This window comes from Gopherus evgoodei, chromosome 2 (genome assembly GCF_007399415.2).
Source record: "Gopherus evgoodei ecotype Sinaloan lineage chromosome 2, rGopEvg1_v1.p, whole genome shotgun sequence".
Lineage (NCBI taxonomy): Eukaryota > Metazoa > Chordata > Testudines > Testudinidae > Gopherus > Gopherus evgoodei.
The window spans coordinates 232,307,700-232,330,927 of record NC_044323.1 but is presented as its reverse complement, the minus strand read 5'-3'; the positions used below and the strand labels follow the sequence as shown (position 1 = coordinate 232,330,927).

General features: G+C 42.4%; 1 protein-coding gene across 5 annotated transcripts in view; it reads right to left on the bottom strand.

The window, feature by feature from the left end:
* Nucleotides 1-23,228, bottom strand: part of NKAIN3 (sodium/potassium transporting ATPase interacting 3) — a 547,209-nt gene that overhangs the window by 256,923 nt on the left and 267,058 nt on the right. The window lies entirely within an intron of this gene.

The following is a 23,228-nucleotide window of genomic DNA, read 5'->3' as shown; positions in this document are numbered from 1 at the left end:
TGTGATTCTAGGGGATTCACTCTTCTTCGTGTTATCTCTGTTCTGTTCCCTGAAAAACGTGTTCTCAGCCTGGGTGAGGGATGGCCACAATGACTCTGGCCCTTCCCATTATGCTAAATGGGCGAAGTGGCTGTGATGGAACTGTGTGTGTCCTGGCTAGATGTGACAGAGGTTTGGGGGGGGGGGGGGAGTCACACTATGAAAAAGAAGGTTGTGGGATGGAAACCACTGAGAACACTCCACTGAAAACACATGAAGATGTAGATGAAGGGTTCTCTTGAGATACTAATTAATTAAAGAATATTTAGGGTCAAGAGAAGACCCTGTTACCCAATGAAACTTGCCTTTATAGTCATAGAATACCAAAATCCACCCACATTTAGCCATGCAAACCCAAAAAATGAAGTTACCTTGAATGGAATGTAGACTTAGAAACTAGTTGCTCCTGGATTTCTTTTGTTTTGTGAGCTTTTCTTAAACTGACTGTCTCGTGTGGGGGTGGACACAGTCAATTGACCTGTTTTGTTTATGCAATAGCTCCATCCATATACAGTGAATTTGAAAAAGAAATTGGGAAAACATGATGGGGAAAACAGGAAATCAAGGAAAGTAACTGTGAAAGCTGTCAAGGTTTATTAAAAATGCCAAGCAAAATGCCACAAAGATGAAACTTTTAATTAACAAAGCTGTTATGGCAGCCAAGTGCAAGAAGGTAAGATTATTCTATATATATATTTTCCCTAAATGCTCTAATCAGATTTTACATTCACATACAACAATGGCTGAACAGGTTTTATTTTAGCTTGGCTTGATATTGGAAGAACAAGCCACATTTGAGCATAAATGGTTCGGCAGTTCTGAATTTATAGGTACAGGAAGAAAGATTTTCTATTAGATGTCTTTGCTCTGTCTGGTTTAGGCAGGTGGAGATATACAGGTAGAGTAAACTGATGTCAGAATCCATTAACATTTACCCTCTGCAGTTTTACATTACATGGTAAATGTTCATTTTTAAGGGTGCTTTGTGTATATGTACATAATCAACTACACTTCTGTTACCACACCACTGCCTCATCGACCTCAAAATACCTCCCTACAGTAAAGATGTTGATAAAGTAAAAAATTGCTACGTTGGGCAATCAAATGATAAAAAGTTTGCAAGGTTACATAGTGAGCTTGTGAAAATGCAGAGTGGACAATAATACAGATTTTGGTTCACCATGTTTAACAGAATGAGGCAATCACAAGCAATTAGAAAACTAAACAAAAGTAAAAAATAAAAGGGGAAAAATAATTTAGACTAAATTCATATATCATGTTGATTGTGTTCCCTTAGTAGTTTCATATACAACACATTTCCCTGAGTCCTTCTTTTGATTTTTGTGGTTTTCCACATTTTCTTATTTTGTAAAATAAAATAATAAAATAATAATAATAATAATAATAATAATAAAAAATAATCTCTACCACTGCTGTGGGAAAACCCACACTATCAAAAGAGGAAAGTGACTATACAGAGGAAAGCTAAACCTCACTACATACAAAATGCTGTCTAATGTTCATATTAAAGGAAACATTCCTCCTTAATTTCCTTCAGTTATAGTTAGTGCCCTACCAAATTCAAGGTGCATTTTGGTCAATTTCACAGTCAGAGGATTTTAAAAATAGTAAATGTCATTTAAATCTGAAATTTCACAGTGCTGTAATTGTAGGGTTCCTGACCCAAAAAAGGAGTTGTGTGAGTAGGGGGTATCATAAGGTTATTGTAGGGGAGGCTGCAGTACTGCTACCCTTACTTCTGCACTGCTGCTGGCAGCAGTGCTGCCTTCAGTAATGGGTGGCCAGAGATCAACAGTTGCTGGCCAGGAGCTCAGCTCTGAAGGCAGAGTTGCTGCCAGCAGCAGCACAGAAGTAAGGACGGCATGGTGTGATATCGTCACCCTTCTGTGCTGCTGCCTGCAGAGCTGAGCCCTCAGTCAGCAGCCGCCACTCTCCAGCCGCCCAGCTCTGAAGGCAGCAGTGCAGAAGTACAGGTGGCATGGTATGGTATTGCCACCCTTATTTCTGTGCTGCCACTGGTGGGCGCTGTCTTCAGAGCTGGGCACCTGGCTATCAGCCGCTGCTCTCTGGCCACCCACTTCTGTAGGTAATGCAGAAATAAGGGTGGCAATACCACGATCCCCCTACATTAACCTTGTGACACCCCCCCCACGCACACACCCCTCCTTTTTTGGGTCAGGACCTCCAATTTGTGAAACTCTGGTCTCCTCCATGAAACTGGTATAGAATAGGGTAAAAGCACACAAAATACCAGATTTCATGGGAGGAGACCAGATTTCACAGTCCATGACAAATTTTTCATGGCCGTGAATTTGGTAGGGCTCTAGTTATAGTACCTTAAGTGTAATTTGTAACAATCGTAGTAAAAAAAAAATCCAGATAAAATTGTGATTTTAAATTGATGTTTTCCCCTTAAGTCAAATGATAAACGGTTCCTGAGCTGAGGACATGTTTATTTCTAACTTAAGTGCAACAATTTAAATGCTAATTGACTTTGCAAAGGAAAAACAGATATTGTCTTAACTGTACTTATGATAACAGAACTGGGGGAAAAAAGATCTGATATCAAACTTTACCACTGTATAGTTTAATTGACAGGCTAGTTCCGCTACCACAAGTCTTCAAATCAGCACTATTAATTAAGAATATGAAGGAAGAGGTAAATGGCCTGCAAAGAGACTTATCTGCTTTCTGGCCCACAAATGAGTACTTGCAATCTCTTCTTATTCAATACCAGGAAACTACTTGGAATTAATGCCAAACCTTACAGTCACTGTGCCAGTCCTACATTCTCCTTTAATTTACCTGACCTTTCAGGTTTTGATGTATTTTGTGGTTCTGGAATGAATAACTGGCACCTTTCATTACTTAAATCATGGACCAAAAATGAATAAAAATGTTAGCATTTCCAAGACCATTGTTTGATATATTACAGGACTATTAACATCCTCTCTTATTACTGAATGGTGTCAGTGGTTTGAAGGCTGGGAAATTAACAAGCTTTATGAGTTCTCAGATACAAATGGAGACAATTAAAATGATATTTTTCAATCTCGTCCTGCTTTAGTAGTAACATGGCTGATGCCCAATATGGTGTTCTGTAGACCATTGTACGGTATAAGGCCACATATAACAGGTCTGAAGAATGCAGCCAGCAATAAAGCCATAGATTAAATTTGGATGCATGGATAATGAAAGTTATGTTTAAAGCTTTATTATTTAAAATTAGAATCACCAATTTGAATCACAAATTAGAATGTTACAGTTGAAAATATTCCCTCCCACAGGGGTGATTTTAAGTACTCTGAGAACTCTATGCATTTCATTATATGAGAAAAACTTCCAGACATCTTTGAATGACACAAAAATGAAAGGTTTGCAAGAAAGCCTCTGAAAATCAAAGCACCACTTTAAGCCCAGTCCTGTAATGAGCTGCATGCGGGCACAGAGGTCCTCCATGCAGAAATCATTGTAGGATCAGGGTCTAAAAACCAAGAGATCAATGCAACAGTTACTATATTAATATAATATTAAAGTTTAGCTTTGGATTTGAATAAAATAAGAACTGACTCAAACATTCTCCCAAAACTGGAACTAAAACTAAACAAAATATTTTTAGGTTTGAAAAGCTCTATTTCAAACCTTTTTGCATTCAGTGTTTTCCTTTCATGCCTTGCTGCACTTTTACTATTAAAGGAAATAAGAATCAAAATAACTGAAGTACTAAAAGAAAGGTTTTTTTAGACTTCCCACCAAATTTCTGGATTAAAATGGTTCAGATACTTTGGGGATAACCTTCAAACAAGTAAAACAACTGTTGGATGCTTACACAAACCTCGTTATATCCATACAGTCTATTTTCACATGCCAAATGCCAGGAAATTCTCATTGTCATTCTGTGCTGTTGTGACATTCATTATGGGCTCTATGCAAGCTCCACTGAAATTATGGAAAGATGCACATTCTATTTGGTAAACAGTTTTCAGATGTGGGTTATGGGCAAATTTTCAAACCTGGGTGTTTAAAGTTAGGCACTGAAATAAAAGAGGCCTAATTTTCCTCTGGTTTGGAGCACCATCAATTCCTACCAATGTCTATAGAGACTGGGGACACCCTACAAAATCAAGCCACTATTTTTTTAAAAGTTTCTTAAATATGAGATTAGATGTCTAACTTTCAGCACCTGAATTTGAATATTTTGACATACGGTAATTTACTATTTTATGAGCATTAAATTTCTTAATACAAAACTTTCATGGTATTTTCTAGTAATCTCCCTGAACACTGAATTAGCTTGCTTGTACAATGCCGTGATTGATTTTTTTTTTTTTGCACAGTGTGATATTATTTTCCTTGTGGAGGGAAAATAAAGTCAGGGATGGCTGAAGTAACTAATGGTAAAAAGTCATGCTATGAGGTGGAAGAGGGCTCCAGAGAGCAGTGCAAAGAGGCAGTCTCCTTACAGGATTGGCTGTTTTGCTGGGATCCATGGGGTGCAGTAATCATTGTTCCTAGCCCTTTTATGACTCCACAGGCCATTTTCACACTGAGAGAAGCATTAATCAGGAAGTCTGCTACTATATCTTTGGAATTTTCTTGGGCCTTCTCTCCCCTCCAGAATTACATTTTCTGACCCTTGATATTGACTTGGGCATGTCACCTACAGTAATTGTTTTGGTTTTGTTTCTTTCTTGGAAAACTTTAACATTAAGTGTATGAATTTACTGTTGAATTAAAATATATAAAATAAATTATTTATCTAGTAAACAAATATTTTAATATGATGTATTTGTAATGGTACTGTATTACAATATTTACCTCTTTCTGTGGACTCTCTCATATCATAGTGTACAAAGGATGTTGAAGGCACAGGAAAGTTTTGATCAAGGTGATTAATACAGTAAGTCAAAATCACAGCATCATATCCAATCCTCAAGTGCACACAACCAATCATTACATCCTTCCCAATCCTCAAGTGAAGTGCACACAGCCACCATACCCAATCTTCAAGTACACACAACCCCTACCTGCTATCCAGTCCTTAAGAGCATACAATCTCCACCTTCTATCCCATACTTCGAGTAAAATCCACAGGTCCTCCTACCACTCTCAAAGATAACATCCTCATCTCAACATGAAATGACCAGCCCAGCCCTGTCCAGCCCATGATAATTTATGATGCTACTTCAGCAATTTTCCATAAAAGATTGTCAATTCCAAACCTGTGATCTTAGGAATATACTTTTACTTATATCATCAAATCCTTATTGTTCATCAAAAACTTGTTTTCATTTTGAACCAATCCCAATGACCTATGCCTGTCAAAAACTCATAATCAGTAGATGTAAAAAGTGACTTTAGATTTTCAAATCAGTTAACTAGTGATTGTTTGCTTTGCACAACGCACCTAAACACAAATCCATACATAGCAGAAAGCGATGTTTACAAAGCTTTTTGTTGAATCTCTTGTCCCATTACCTCTTTTCATGGGAACAGACAGAATTTACATTTACTGGGAGCCAAAAATATATCGACCTCAAGGAAACAGAAAGGTATAATGACAAAAATACACCAGTGATCTGTAGCTGAATACTTTAAATATGACAAATATGCCTTGACACAGAGAACATCCACAAGTGACACTTGATTTATTGATTATGCTGCACCATATTATGGCCCTCAGCTAGTTATTATGAATTATTATTGGATTCTCATTTCCAGGTTTATTATTATTATTTTTGAATTAAAAATTGGATGAAATAGTTGAATAGTAAAATAACCTTGTTTTTCGGGAAACTATTTTTTTAACTTGTGGAGGTGAGAAGGTTAAGTTTTTTGAGAAAGATGATAAATGTATTTAGAAGGTGATAATTTCTCCCCAAGAGCTAATATGGTACAAAATATACATTTATAACCTGAATGAGTTGAAATGAATCATCAGTTGCATCACTGAGGCATGTTTTATCATGATGCTTCCATCAAGGTCCACACACAATATATTTACATATAAAGTGTAGGGAGTGGGCAGCGGGGGGGGGAGGTTTCTTTGTTTTTGTTGCAGTGGCTTTGATAATTGCTCACCTTAATTAATTAGCCTGTTAGAGTTGATATGGCTACTTCTACCTTTTCATATATATATCTCCATCCTTACTATATATTCCAGTCTATGCATCTGAAGAAGTGGGCTGTAGCCCATGAAAGCTTATGCTCAGATAAATTTGTTAGTCTCTAAGGTACCACAAGTACTCCTTTTTGCGGATACAAACTAACACAGCTGTTACTCTGAAACCTGTCAATTTGGATGCTCAGTGTCCCTTTCAAGACCTTTTGTTTGTAAGATGTCAGGCAGCCAAGATGAGAACTCTGAGGTATTCACTTAGTGTTTGGTCAATGGCATGTCAGCAAATGCCCAGGAACGAATGCAGCTGGCCACATGGAGGAATTGTTAAAACAGGGTGTGTTTACATATTTTGGGAGGATAAAGAGTTTAATGCTAAATTTGAAACTTGAATTCGGAGGTATAAATTGTCTTTTCCAGGTTCAACCTTGAAAATAGAGCTGTTATGCTATTACTGTTACTTCTACTTTGCATATACATAGTGCCTTTCATCCAAGGATTTCTGACACTTTGGAAACATTAATACGGGGTAGGCAACCTATGGCACATGTGCCAAAGGCGCCATGCAAGCTGATTTTCAGTCGCACTCATGCTGCCTGGGTCCTGGCCTCCAGTCTGGGGGGGCTCTGCATTTTAATTTAATTTTAAATGAAGCTTCTTAAACATTTTAAAACCCTATTTACTGTACATACAACAATAGTTTAGTTATATATTACAGACTTATAGAAAGAGACCTTCTAAGAACGTTAAAATGTATTACTGGCACGCGAAACCTTAAACTAGAGTGAATAAATGAAGACTCGGCACACCACTTCTGAAAGTTTGCCGACCCCTGCATTAGTACATGAAACCTCCCATATGTGTGCCTTCACTTTAGAGTATGGCCATCAAAAATCCTTGATTATGGAACGGCATATAGATAATGAAACATGACATTACACAGAATATTCTCATAGATCAAGGATGATGTACGTATCATAGCAAATAATTATATATAAGGCGACAAATGCTGTGCTGATTTACACCCTGTGCAATGCCATTGAAGTCCATTTGATTTGACACACGAAGTTTATAACAGAGTTCATCAAAAGAGCTTGGGGCTTGTATTTAGCAGCCTTTCATCAGAGATGACAGGAAACCTTATAAAGAAGAGAATATGAGAGAGAGAGAGAGAGAAGGCATTGTATTGCCTTCTCAAATTTCATAGCAGTGCTCTTGTTATCAGGTCAGAAGCATATGGGCTTGTCAATAATGTACAGCCCAATATCTTTCATGCTTTTGGTGTGCCTGGTAAAATAATTATTATTGCTGACCCAATTTAGAGCTGGCTCTGACACTTCTGAAAAATCAAAAGCAGAGAAAAGATTTCACAGACTATTTGGAACTAGCTTGTGTATTATCGATCTTTCTTATTAATGAAATAACCCAGGTAATGCCAGACTAATGGACTAATATTAATCTCTATTCACTGACCTCTTCAGTTTTTGACTTCTGTGATTTTCAATTTGAGTCCCTGAAACTTAAACGGAGAGACAAAAATAGTAATTTATGAAAGAACCACCATTCCTCTCTCTTTTGAGAAAAAATGGGGGTTGAAGGAGATCAAAACAAATCATCAAAAAATGAAAGCAGAGACTGGCTTGGAACAGACAGATTTAAAACATAAGAAAGAAAAATCAATCCTGGAGCAGCTTTGGGTCAAAGTTTACTCTTGCTTTGCTTATTTCAGTGCTTAACCACAAAACAACATGTATGCAGACATATTGCAGCCACGTTGGGATTCTCGGGAGATTGCATAATCCAATTTCTCACACAGCCAGGTGGCTCCATTTAATTTCATTCCAGTCATGAGAACTTATGACAGGAATTTTGTGCATTGTAATTTAAATAATGGCTTGTGGCACATCAAGTTGTTGTGTGATCTTCTGGAGGCTGTTTCACTCATGTACAGTAGTCAGAGAATACTGGTTTGACAACAAATCCATGTGTAAAGAAACTTAAGTGACAGCATCTAGTAAAGCATGACAAAATGGTAGCCTTTTGTGTGTAGCCGTCTGAAAGATCTTTGTGATGGATACGCTATTTGGATCTGATATCTTGATGACTGGAACTCATTCACAAACCAAAGATCCACATTAAAATAAAGAATGTGAGAGCAAGTTTTTCTTTCTAAAGATTTCTATCTTGCGTAGATCCAGGGTTAGGGACTTTATCCTAGTGGTCTAGTGGCTAACTTGTCAGTTAAATGAGGAAAGATTTGGAAGAAAGGCTCCCTTAGTTATAGTAATTTCGATCCCAATTCACCAAGGTACTTAAGTACATGCCTAAATTGAACCATCTGCATAGTCTAGCTAGGCACATGTTTTAAGTACCTTGCTGAAACTGGGCCTTTATTTGTTGGGGGACTATTTAGCTCCTCCTAGTCTATTTGATCTAAAGTGGAATATTTTCTATATTTTATTGACTACTCTTAAAAACTACTCTTAAAAAACTAAATGTGGAGATATATTCCACTGGCTTCTAGTCTCCTCACCTTATTTCTGTTTGTCTGCTCCACCTTAAAGGAACGGTATTCAACGTTCAAGCATACAAAGAGAGAGAGCCAAGAAGACAGTGCAATATTCAGGCTTTACTCTCTCTCATCAAGCACTTCTTGAAAGTAGAGCTCTCCAAGTTCCTGTACGTAATCATACTGCAGTACCCCCTTTGAACAGGGAGAGTTCAGACTGCAGCAGTCAGTGCAAAATAGCGAGATATTTGTAGTAAACGCAGAACAGTGGACCCTATGAGACAGATATTTGATATAGAAGAGTTTAAAGTTGTCTTTTTTTTTTTTTTTACTTCAGTGAACTCAGGCTCAAACCCAATAATATTTGGCTTGTGCCACTGTGGTGACATGATGCCTAATCCACAACAGAAGAAGGAGAATATTTTGGACACTTGAATACATTAAAATATTATCTAAAAGTATAATGCAGCTGTTTTTATTTAAACAGAGAACCTGAACGTATTAGATACTGAAAATATGTTCTGGAGAGCATTAGGATATGGGCTATCCAAGTAATTTCTGGCCTGAATCCATCTTCATTTATGAAGGTCACTAGAGAGAAAGTACATACATAGGGAATGAATTCTCCTGCCATTTATATTGTAGCTACTCCACTGATATGAAATGAAAAGTATCTAACAGAACTGAATTCAGCGGAATGCACTGATGGAATCATACAATCATAGGAGATTAGGGTTGGAAGAGACCTCAGGAGGTCTAATGTCCTGGTCCAACACAATACCCAAGTGCATATTGAAGTTCTTTGTTGGAACTGGGGCTTTAATGAGAATTGAGTTAGACCTGCAGAGTTCAGCTCTGGTTGAGCCTTTTTTAAAAAAAATAAATAAAAATTAAGTTGAGCAAAAAACCCCAAAGTACCACTGACCCCCATGCCCCAGCAGAGAAAATAAAAATGTATATATATAATTCCCTTTGAAGCATACTGGGCTAGATGGACCATTGGTTTGACCTAGTATGACTGTTCTAAGCATGTTCTAAGCATCAGCACAGGGACTGGATGAAATGATGCAGCTGATACATATTGAAACAGCCATCTAAAGCATTTATAATCAGAATTTCTGACATATCTCAGAAGAATGAAGGTATTTCAGAAATATATTACTACGTTTATGAGATGTAAAATATCACCACAATACCTCTGCAGCACATGAACGTCTACAAAGATCATGTATAATTTCCCTTGAATATGCTAATTTGAATGCATACATACTTTAGTTCCAGTAAGAGGTCTACATGCTGTGCTCTGCCAGAGCAGAAATTTAGCTCTAACTCAGTTAAAAGGAGTCCTTCACTAAACTTTATAACCTCATTCCAAACGCTAGTTGTCAGTTAACAGCTTTTCAGAATGTTTAAATCAAGAAAATGTCACAAGTGTTTAGTAACAGGTCTAATCTTTTCTGTAAAATTGCTGCCTGTGGTTTTCAAAAACACAATAAATTGCTGGCAATTGACAATGTGTCTCACTGCAAGGATAAGTTGAATTTTGCACATTTAACAAAACAGTCTTAAATTATTCATGCATATTGCTCAATGTTTAGGCAATTCTGGGAGTCATTGGTTTCAGGAAACTGTAGTTTGACTTTTATATTAGACTAAAATATCTCTTTTCCTTGACTTTTTCTTCTTCTCAAATATAGGAATGATACTGTATCCAGTTAGCAAAGATCCATAACACACTGAAGGATTCACTCATCATTCTTAAGATGCCAATTTTACTACAGAACCAGCAATTACAAGCAACAGCACAGGTTGGCTTTTGTTTAAAAGAAAGGTATTTTGAAGTTCAGAAAACTTTAGGCATCAGGTATACAATACTCAGCACCTTATCCAACAGAGTGGATACTTGGTCTTCAAGGGCACTTTAGCACCAGTGACCTAATTTAAAACACAGTGAAATTCATGGAAAAAACGCTGATTGACTTCAATAAGGATCAAGACTCAAGAGGCCCAAAATAGCAGATGACGAATATAGACAAAGTAAGCTTAGGCAGAAAGAGAAGGACAGGCCCTAATTCAGCTGAAGGGCATTGATTTGTGCATAAAAAACAAAATATCCGGAAGTTGAGGACAACAGGGTGGAGCATCTCACATCCTGTTCACTGATTGGGATTGTATGGTGGGGTTCGTCCTTCACTAGTGGTTGGAGATCCCATCCATTTCATTGTTCCCTTTGGGGAAGGATAGAGGGGAGAGGTCTCCTGAATGATGAGAAGATTCTCTCTTCCTCCTCCATCTTCTGCTTCCTTTGGGAGTGGTGGGGGAGGTACAAGGAGTGGGGTGAGACTCTACAGAAAAATTGCCTCTTCCTTTGGTTCCTATGCCATGCTGAGCTTCCCTTTAGAGACATTAATGGAAGAGTTCCATTTCAGCCTATGAAGGCACTTTAAGACAATTCTGGATGAAGTCTTCTAGTCATCCCTGAGGATGGCTTAGGCAGCAACATAAGTCTCAAATTGGCTTTACATCATTGCAACTGAGGGCTTCTGCTCCTTCAGCAGAAGGAACAATTTTTGTGACTGTGGACCTAGGCAGGCAGTGAAACTTCTCTGTAGATATTTCAGTTGTAAAAGCCATTTTGGCTTCTGTAGGATCCACCATGCCCTAGCTGGCAGAACAGGGAAATCTTTGTAATTTAGTGGGTCTCTGTTTACTCTCTTAGATAACTAAAGACATCAGCCAACTTCTGTCTACCACCACACATGTAGCTGGCTGACTGGCTGTGAGCAGAAGATGAGTGAATTGTCATTCAAACTTCACTGAATGGTACTTCTTCATTTTCAGCCAATGAAGGTTCATTTATTTGGAACTCAAGCTTCTAACTGCATGTTGAACTTACAGAACCAGATTCTCAGCAAATGTGAATGACCAGAGCTTCATTAACTTCACTGGAGCTATATCAAATTACAAATTCTGAGGATCAAGAATGTTTAAATTCCACAAAATAAATTCCCATCTTCCTTTCATGAAAGTGACTTTTACCAACTGCCCATATCTGAAGAGCAGTAAGATCTGTGGCTACTTAAATACTATATTTTGTTTTGAGTATTATTTATAGTTCTCATGTATGACATTCCTCTTGATTACAGAAGTAACTCAGAGGCTTCTGTGTTTTGTCTTTTTAACTACCATGAAACCTGAATTATGTAACCACTCAATGGACTGAAAAGCGACCTGTTAAGGAAGGTGATTTTACAATAAAAGTGACTGATAATTTTGCTTGAAAAGCTGAAGAGAATCCTATAAAATATTAAATAATACCTATTTGATATCAGAAGGCATTTTACTCTTTGCAAAACATTTGAAATACAAAACTACTTACTTCCATTTTTATAAAAGACCTGAAATGCAAAACTGATAAAAACAGACTTGTAACATAAAGATTATTAGGGTGGAAATATTGATCTGCTCACTAGCCACAGGTGAAATAAAAGTGCAAAATTTATTTTATTTAACTGTTTGGCTTTCCAGTATACAAACTTAATAAACAATACACAGAAATAGGCAAAGCACAAATTTAATGCCCTTTTAGGTTGTGAAATTCAAAAGAATTCAGCTGGTAAAAACAAAAGAATGGCCATCCTGGGTCAGATCCATCTAACCCAGTATCCTGTCTTCTGACAGTGGCCAGTGCCATATGCTTCAGAAGAAATGAACAGAACAGGGAAATTATTGAGTGATCCATCCCCTCTTGTCCACTCCCAGCTTGTGGCAGTCTGAGGTTTAGGGACACCCAGAGATGGGGTTGTAACCCTGACCATCTTGGCTAACAGCTATTGATGGACTTATCTTCTATGAAATTATCTGATTCTTTTTTTAACACAGTTCTACATTTGGCCTTCCTAACCTCCCCTGGCAATGAGTTCTACAGGTTGACTGTGCATTGTGTAAAGTACGTCCTTATGTTTGTTTTAAACCTGGTGACTATTAATTTCATTGGGTGATCTGGTTCTTGTGTTATGTGAAGGGGTAAATGATACTTCCTTATTCACTTTCTCCACTACATAGTCACCTTCCCCAAAGTATATCTTTTCCAAGATGAACAGTCCCAGTCTTTGCAATCTCTCCTTATATGGAAGCTGTTTCATACTCCTAATATTTTTTGTTGCCTTTCTGTGTACTTTTTACAAATTCCAATATATTGTTTTTGAGATGAGGTGCCCAGAATTGCAAGCCATATTGAAGGTGTGAGAGTGCCATGGATTTATATAGTGGCATTATGATTGGTGGCATAATATATATGAAACAGCGAGAGATTCATTATGAATTGGTCTCCTAGGAGTGGCTCAATTTGGAATCAATTTTGAGTGGCCACTGTTTGCATTGGACTGATGGCAGTTTAATACATTTAATCCTATGGAATGTTTAGGACAGTGGTCCCCAACGTGGTGCCCGTGGGCACCATAGTGCCCGCCCGGGCAATTATGTGTGCCCACTTAGTGCCCAACAAGAGACCTGCCGGGGACAGAGAACTCAGGCTGCGGACACTGGTGTTCTTGGCCCTTGGCAGGTGTGGGGCCGCGGCTTAAGCCAGAGAGAAGCCATGGCCCCACGTCTGCCGAGGACAGAGAACTCTGGAGCTGCAGGCACTGGTGTTCTCAGTCCCCGGCAAGTGCAGGGTCCACCTAGTGCCCAGCAGAGCAGAGAAGAGAATCTGGGGCCCCGCGCCTGCTGGGGACTTTTCTCTGGCTTTTCTCTTCTCTCTGGATTCATATATTATGTAATATTAAATTTTTTTTGTATTATTTAATGTACAAATATAAAATAAGCCTTGAAAAACTGTTGGCGCCCGCCACGCTCTTCTGAAAAATGAATGTGCTACTGGTCACAAAAAGGTTGGGGACCACTGGTTTAGGAGATAACTTGGAATGGAAAGTTAAAACAGGTGATTAGTAAAGATGAGTTTTAAAACAAGTTTCATACTCTAATTCAATTTACCTAATGTAACTTTAGCTGTCAGTGGGATTTACAGGGCATTAATCACAAAGAAATATATGTGCTACGTATAACCTATTCAGAATCAATACAAGTAAATAGCGATATAGCTTACTTTAAGGCTCAAACAAAAGGTGCTTAGATATCATTGTACTGAGTGTAGGGAAAAAATAGATACATTTAGAGTATTAATTTCTAATGCATCCAGATCTTTGGAATTCAGTTTTTGATACTGCAAGACATGATGAAAGTTTACTGCAGGGGGTTTTAACTTTAACATCTGAGCAAAGGAGAGGACTAAGGATTCTCTGTCATTGCAAAGGTTCCACCAGCATTGATCCAAATGCAACAGGCTACATAAGTATATATAATATTATTATGGTATGATTATGTCATAACTATGATGTATATTATGCAAGATAGGTCATGTAAGGTATCATTGAAAAGGTTATGATTATCCTATTTGTATGTCATTTTTGTATCTGAAGTTAGGAATATTGTCTATGCATCTCTTATAAATGTGTTTATACCTGGGGAATACCCAGTAGGTAGAATGCAATCAGTCTAGATGGCTGGCTGGGAAAGGCCAGTGGAGAGAACAATAGGTCTTAGAAGATGCTAATCTCCCACTGGGAAGCTACAAACAGCCTCTGACTCATGCCTGCTAGGACTCTAGAATCATGGAATATCAGGGCTGGAAGGGACCTCAGGAGGTCATCTAGTCTAACCCACTGTTCAAAGCAGGACCAATCCCCAGACAAATTTTTGCCCCACATCCCTGGATGGCCCCCTCAAGGATTGAATTCTCAACCTTGGGTTTAACAGGCCAGTGCTCAAACCACTGATCTATCTCTTCCCCAAGTCATCTGGTACTGGACTCCATTACAAAACACTAGTGTTTTTCCACTGAAAGGTGTGGGAACAAAGGGTTCCCGTCATACGCAAAAGGTATTTTAGGTTGGGGAGTGACATCATTGTGGTTCTTCACTGAGATATTTTCCTTTAGTTTCAATCCAAAAACATTACATCAGAAATTATAAAAGGCCTCAGAAAACACATTGCCAACAAAAGGATTTCTTTCTTTCTTTCTTTTTAAGAGGGGCGAGGGTTTATGGTTTTTGCCATTTACTTAAAACATCTCATCACTATGACATTAACATATTTAACAAAAATTTATAACAATGTTTTCATATTGCACTCTTGTTGTGGCATATTCTGCTAATGTATGTCTACTATATATATATTTTGATTGTAACTCTGGTGGCTAGATTCTTCTCAAGAGTTGTTAGAATTAGTCACTTTGGTGCATGTAACTAACTCTCGATATTTTTCTACAGTCATCATTACAAAAATGGTGGTGAAAATTAAGAACAGAGGAAATGCTATGTTGGATCAGATCAGTGATCCATTGAGTCTAATATCCTGCCTTGACTACGGCCAGTGTCAGCAATAATGAATAACTTTTCCACAGAGAAAGACTCTTCCTAATCTCACCAGTTGGAGGCTGGTTTATGCCCTGAAGAATGTGGGTTTGTATCTCTTCCAAAACTCTTGGAGTGAAATCTTCCGTGGGGTATTCAACGGGGTTAGGATTTCACTTGTGTGTGTGTGTGTATATATGTGTGTGTTTAATCCTTAGGAATATAAATCTGTTACAGAGCAGTGAATCAAACCAAAAAACAGGATAAATTACTCTTTAAGCATCTGTCCACAATGTGTGGAACAAAAAATTCTGGTGGTATGAGGGACTTATTTTGGGAGAGATATGTTGGAGGACTCCTGCAGCCTGTAGTAAAATATCATTAGAAATTATAGATGATAATTTTCTAACAAAAAGGTATTCCACCCAACAAGAGGTAATTCTATTTGGATCTCATTGTGATAGATAAAATTATTCATTGGACTGGAAGTTTAGTGGTTAGCTGCAGACCAGTGATAACGACCTAATTATTTTTAATATCAGAGAGAGAGTACAGTCCTAACCAATAATATATATAGTTGGTTCTTTAAAATGGCTAATTTCCCCAAATTGAGGGAAATTATGAGAAAAATTGACTTGGGGGGAAAATTTAGAATAAAAATATAAATGAAAATTAGGAGTTCTTTATGAAGAGGTCATTATATGGCCAAAAGCCATGGTTCAACGATAAAAAAAAGAATGATTTTGGCTAAAACCCTAGTTCAGTTGTAAAGCAAAGGCATTTTTAAACTATATTTGTCACAAAAGAAATTTTAGCTTTGGTAAAGGCCAAGTACTAGATGGAGATGATGAAACTGTTTATGATGATGCAGAAAAGACAGAAGTGTTCAATAAATATTTCTTTTCTGTATTTGGAAAGAAACAGGATGATGTACTTGTACTTTCCAGTCCCTTAGTAACTAAGGAGAATGTTAATCAACATTTGCTAGGGATAAAAATTTTTAAATCCTCAGGCCTGAATAATTTGCACCCAAGAGTCCTAAAAGAGTTGGCTGAGGAGATTCCTGACCTCCTGATACTAATTTTTAATACATTTTGGACTAGTGGGGAAATTCCAGTGGATTGAAAGAGTGCTATGTGGTGCAACTATTCATTAGAGGCAAGTGTGATGGCCAGTGTGACATCAAGCCAACAAAATAATGGGAAAGCTGATACAGGATTCAACCGATAAAGTAGTAAAGGATGGGAATATAATTAATGACAGTCAAAAGATGGTTACTCACCTTTGTAACTGTTGTTCTTCGAGATGTGTTGCTCATATCCATTCCAGTCAGGTGTGCGCGTGCCGCGTGCACGTTCATCAGAAGACTTTTGACCCTAGCAACACTCGGCGGGTTGGCTGGGCGCCCCGTGGAGTGGCACTGCTATGGCACCGGATATATACCCCAGCCGACCCGGCCACCCTTCAGTTCCTTCTTGCCGGCTACTCCGACAGTGGGGAAGGAGGGTGGGTTTGGAATGGATATGAGCAACACATCTCGAAGAACAACAGTTACAAAGGTGAGTAACCGTCTTTTCTTCTTCGAGTGATTGCTCATATCCGTTCCAGTCAGGTGATTCCCAAGCCTTACCTAGGCGGAGGGGTCGGAGTGAGATGTGCCAGCGTGCAAAACCACTGAGCCAAAGGCTTCATCATCTCTAGACTGTTGGACCAGAGCATAGTGCGAAGCAAAGGTGTGGACTGATGACCAGGTCGCTGCGCGACATATCTCCTGGATAGGCATGTGGGCCAGGAAGGCGGCTGATGAAGCCTGAGCTCTGGTAGAATGCGCCATGAGATGGCCCAAAGGGACATGAGCCAGGTCATAGCACGTGCGTATGCACGCCGTTACCCAAGAGGAGATCCTCTGGGAGGAGATTGGTAGACCTTTCATCCATTCAGCAACTGCCACGAACAGCTGGGGGGATTTCCAGAAGGGCTTTGTCCACTCGATATAAAAAGTGAGCGCCTTACGGACATCTAAAGAGTGCAACTGCTGCTCCCGTCGAGAAGAGTGAGGCTTCGGAAAGAAGACCAGGAGGAAGATGTCCTGGTTGGTATGGAAAGCCGACACTACCTTAGGGAGGAATGCCGGATGAGGTCGCAACTGTACCTTGTCCTTGTGAAAGACAGTACACGGTTGGTCCACCGTAAGTGCTCGAAGTTCGGAGACCCTTCTGGCTGATGTAATGGCCACCAGGAAGACTGTCTTCCACGACAGGTACAGGAGTGAGCAAGTCGCCAATGGCTCAAAAGGCGGATGCGTAAGTCTGCTTAGGACTAAGTTGAGGTCCCAGGTGGGGGCAGGACAGTGTACTGGGGGGTAGAGGTGCTCCAGGCCCTTAAGAAATCTAGTAACTAAAGGGTGGGAAAACACGGAGTGGCCACTTTCTCTGGGATGGAATGTGGAGATAGCCGCCAAGTGCACCCTCAGAGAAGATATCGCCAGGCCCTGTTGTTTAAGAGACCAGAGGTAGTCCAAAACAGCGGGGATCGAGACCTCAGAAGGAGTAACATCCTGTGTTGTACACCAGCAGGAGAAACGTTTCCACTTGGCCAGGTACGTTGACCGAGTGGAAGGCTTTCTGCTACTTAGGAGAATATGCTGTACCAGAGCGGAACAGCGCAACTCCGATCTGTTCAGCCATGCAGGAGCCATGCCGTGAGGTGAAGGGCCTGCAGGTCTGGGTGGCGAAGACTGCTGTGGTCCTGCGTTATGAGGTCTGGAAGGAGTGGTGGGGTAACTGGGCTGGCCATGGACAGGTTGAGCAGTGTGGTGTACCAGTGCTGTCTGGGCCACACTGGCGCGATCAGGATTAGATGCGCTGTCCCTGCGGAGTTTTATTAGGACCTTCTGAACCAGAGGGAACGGTGGGAAGGCATAGAGCAGATGGTGCCCCCACGACATGAGGAATGCGTCCATGACTGATCCCAGTGAAAGACCCTGGAAGGAGCAGAACGCTTGGCATTTCCTGTTCGTGCGAGAGGCGAACAGGTCTATGAGGGGAAAACCCCACCTCTGGAAGATTGAATGAATAACGTCTGGTCTTATCGACCATTCGTGACAGAGGAATGTCTGATCCACCAGAGTGTTCCAAACCCCTGGGAGAAAGGACGCTACCAAGTCTATTGAGTGGGCTATGCAGAAGTCCCAGAGTCAAATGGCCTCTTGACACAGGGGAGAAGAGCGAGTCCCTCCCTGTTTGTTGATATAATACATGGCCGTTGTGTTGTCTGTAAACACTGAGACACAACGGCCGTGAAGATGTTGCTGGAACACCTGGCACGTGAGGCGGACTGCTCTCAGCTCCCAGACGTTTATGTGGAGCATCAGCTCCCGTGATGCCCAAAGGCCCTGGGTACGAAGGTGACTGAGGTGAGCCCCCCAACCGAGAGATGACGCATCTGTAGTTAGGGACAGCGAGGGCTGTGGTGGATGGAACGGTAGCCTTGCACACACCAGGGAGGGAGTTAGCCACCAGTCGAGGGAGCATAAGGTGCTCGGGGGAACGGTCACCAGAATGTCTATTGGGTCCCTGCCTGGGCGGTAGACCAAGTTGAGCCATGTCTGAAGGGGCCGGAGGCGGAGCCTGGCATATTTGGTCACATAAGTGCAGGCGGCCATGTGGCCTAGTAGGCCGAGACACGTGCGAGCCGAGGTGGTCGGGGAGTTCTGCAGACCTCGAATGATCACCATGATCATCTGGAAATGTGGCTGAGGTAGGTAGGCCCTGGCTCGAGTGGAATCCAGAGTTGCCCCTATGAAGTCCAGCCTTTGTGTGGGAACCAGAGTGGACTTTTCCACATTGAGGAGCAGCCTCAACTGGGAGAATAGGTCTGTGATTATGTCCACGTGCTGTCTGACCTGAGTCCAGGAGGTTCCCTTGATGAGCCAGTCATCCAGATACGGGAATACATGTATCTGCTGCCGGTGGAGGTGGGTGGCGACGATGGCCATACACTTCGTAAACACCCTTGGGGCCGTAGAGAGGCCGAAGGGGAGGACCCTGAATTGGAAGTGCTGATGATTGGCTACAAAGCGGAGATACCTCCTGTGTGGAGGGAAGATGGCGATATGGAAGTACGCGTCCTTCATATCGAGGGTAGCATACCAGTCTTCAGGATCCAAGGACGGGATAATAGTCCCCAGGGAGACCATGCGGAACTTCAACTTGACCATAAACTTGTTGAGGCCTCGCAGATCTAGGATGGGCCTCAGGCCTCACTTGGACTTGGGGATCAGAAAGTAGCAGGAGTAAAACCCTTTTCCCTTCTCGTCTGGTGGTACCTCCTCTATTGCTCCTGCGGCGAGGAGAGACTGCACCTCTTGCAAGAGAACTTGCTCGTGAGAGAGGTCCCTGAAGAGGGACTGGGTTGGGGGGGTGGGAAGGCGGGGTTGAAACAAATTGGAGGTGGTATCCTTGTTTCACCGTCCATAGGACCCAGAGGTCTGAGGTCAATTGAGACCACGCTGGGAGGAAGTAGGAGAGGCGGTTGGAGAAGGGAGGAGAAGGATCCTGTCCTGAAACTGGTACGCCGTCCTCGTGCGAACCTTCAAAAGGTAGACTTAGGCCCCGGAGGTGCTTTTTGGGGCCGTGGATTTGACCCCCTTGGGGTCCGGACTGGCGTCTACGGCCACCCTGCCTGCGCCTTTTGTTGAAGTCTTGTCTGTGCTGGGGCACAAAGTATGGCCGGTGGGGTTGGCGCCGGAAGGGTCTGCGTTGGGTCACAGGCGTATGCATGCCCAATGAGCGCATGATGACCCTGTTGTCCTTTAAACTCTGCAACCTGGGATCGGTCTTTTCAGAGAACAGACCCTTGCCATCAAAGGGTAAGTCCTGGATGGTGTATTGGAGCTCGGGTGGCAGGCTGGAGACCTGTAGCCATGAGATATGCCTCATGGTGATACCTGAGGACAGAGTTCTGGCTGCCGAGTCGGTCGCATCAAGAGAAGCCTGGAGGGAGGTTCTAGCCACCTTCTTCCCTTCTTCAAGAAATGCGGCAAATTCCTGGCAACAGTCCGGGGGTAGAAGTTCTGTGAATCTACCCACCTCCACCCAAGTGTTGTAATTATAACGGCTCAGGAGAGCCTGCTGGTTGGCCACCCAGAGCTGAAGGGCACCTGCCGAATATACCTTGTGGCCCAGTAGGTCTATCCGCCTAGCCTCCTTTAATTTGGGGGCTGGTGCCTGTTGGCTGTGGTGTTCCCTCTCATTGATCGATTGGACAACTAATGAGGAGGGAGGAGGATGGACATATAGGTATTCGTACCTCTGAGAGGGTACCATGTATTTCCTCTAAACTCCCTTTGCTGTAGGGGGAATGGAGGCTGGGGACTGCCATAAGGTGTCAGCAGTGGCCTGGATGGTCTTGATGAAAGGCAAAGCCACCCTAGTGGGTGTATCTGCCGACAGGATGCTGACAACTGGGTCCTCAACCTCCGGGACTTCCTCTACAGGAAGACTGATGTTGAGTGCTACCCTCCTAAGGAGGTCCTGATGGGCTCTGAGGTCTATCGGTGGGGGCCCTGATGATGAGGTCCCTACCACCGCCTCGTCTGGGGAAGAAGAGGATGATACGCCGGGGATGAGGGGGTCCTGAATGGCCTCTTGCTCATGGGTCGGTTCCTGCTCCAGCAGTACCAGGGAACCTGGTGGATGGGTTATCTGCTCCTCTGTCACAGCTGGAGGGGGACGGCTAATGGTGGCCTCTGGACCTCGATGCTCTGAGGAAGCGGAGCGGGTCTGGAGCAATGGAGCACCTTGGGCCTGATGGTATGCCCAGGGTGTCCAAAAGGACCACTGGTGAGGTCCCGGGTCCTGAGATTGGACCTCCTGGAAGACCCCGTATCTCGCTCCTGGTCGTAATAACTGTCCGCGTGAGAGGACACTGACGTCTGCCTGGATGGCCATGGAGGAGCAGAGAAACCTTGGGCTGAGGTTCTGACGGACCTCGCTCCCTTCTTTAACGGGGACCTGTACCGGTATTCGTAGAGGTACCGGGATCGAGATCGGGACCTGCGACCAGACCAGTGCCGGGAAGTTGACCGAGATCTCGAGTCCCTGCGGTGTGAACGGCTCTGAGAGGTACGGTGCCTGGATCGGCGCCGAGAACTGTAGCGGTGCCGTGGGTAGTGAGGCAGAGAGTAGGAGTCTGACCGATGCCGCGAGTCTGACCGGTGCCGTGTAGGAGAACGGTCCCGGGACTGCAAGCGGCGTTGAGAGCGGGAGCGTCGTCTCGACCTGGAGCGTCTGCGAGACCGTGATCTTGAGCGGTGCCGGTCCGCTGTCCCGACAGACGGTGGTCTAGTCAGGGTTGGCTTGCCCCGAGATTGGATTACCCGCACAGGTGGTGCCGGGGGTAGAGGCAGTGCCGTGTCCATTAAGGCGATTAAGTCTCTTGCCGCCAAAAATGCCTCTGGAGTGGATGGCATGGTGAGCTCTACTGCGGCACGCACTGGGGAGCTATCAGGCGCCGGACTCGATGGCCCTTGTGGGACCGGAATCAATGGTGCCAATTTAGTCGATGCCGCGGTGGGTATCGGCGCCGAGTGGTCCGATCTGGGTGCACTCTCTGGCTGCGGCATGGGCAGTGCCAAAGCAGCAGGAGTCTTGGCCTTCTTCGACCTCGGGGAGAGGGGGCGACGTGGAGTCGACTTCAGTGCCAGTGGCGGCCGGTGCCGAGAGTCTTTAGGGGTACCGGTGCGATCTGGTGCCGTAGGGGTGCCTCTGCTCACCGACTGACCGGCGCTTGGTGCCGAAGGCGGCGGTGTCAAGACCGACTCCATGAGGAGCTGTTCCAGTCTGATGTCCTGCTCCTTTTTAGTTCACGGCTTGAAAGCCTTGCAAATAGGGCACTTTGCTGTTAAGTGCGATTCCCCGAGGCACTTCAAACAGGAGTCGTGTGGGTCTCCTGTTGGCATCGGCCTGTGACAGGCCGAGCACAGTTTGAAACCCGGTGAGCTGGGCATGGGCTCCGGCACCGGGTGTGGGGAAGGGGCTACTCCCAAAACCCCGCTAACTATTACTAAACTAACTATGCAAGTAAAGAAAAAAAGTATAACTATATAAATATATATATAAAAGGATTATAACCATATAACTGTATACATGAGAAGTACGAGTAGCTAGGGAAGTGGAGGTCAGCTAAGTCACGCTCCACCGTTCCAACAACCGACATGGGCAGTAAGAAGGAACTGAAGGGTGGCCGGGTCGGCTGGGGTATATATCCGGTGCTATAGCGGCGCCACTCCAGGGGGCGCCCAGTGGACCCGCCAAGTGTTGCTAGGGTAAAAATCTTCTGGCGAACGTGCACACTGCGCGCGCACACCTAATTGGAATGTATATGAGCAATCAATCACTCGAAGAAGAACATGGTTTTATGGATAAAAGGTCTGCTTAAAAAACCTGATTTCATTTTTGGTGGGATTTTAAAATTTGATTGATAAGGGTAACTGGGTATATGTAATAGACTTTTGTAAGACTTATTCCCACACAGAATTTTGATTAAAAAATTAGCACAATACAATATCAATAAACCATACATTAAATGGATTGTGAATTGACAGATCTCAAAAAGTAATAATCAATAAAGAATCATCATCAAATGAGTGTTTCAAGTGTGGTTCTGCAAAGATCAGCACTAGACCCAATGCTGTCCAACATTTTCATCAAGGACCTAGAAGCACGTATAAAATCACTGCTGATAAACTTTGTGGATGACTCAAAGATTGGCAAAGAGGTAAATGATAGTGAGGACAAGGGAGTCATGCAGAGCAATCTGGATCACTGGGTAAAATGGGACCAATTAAACAAAATGTGTTTTCATACAACCAAATGCATAGTTATACATATGGATTTAAGGAATGCAGGCCTAAAAAGGGGATGGAGGAACTGTATCCTTGAAAGCTGACTCTGAAAAGGATTTAGGTATCATAGGAGACAAGCAACTCAACATGAGATCTCAATACGATACTATGGCCAAAAGGGCTAGTGCAATCCTTGGAGTTACAAACAAGGGAGTAGTGAGTAAGAGTAGGGAGGTGATTTCATCTGTATATACAGCATTTGTGAGACTGATACCGAAATAC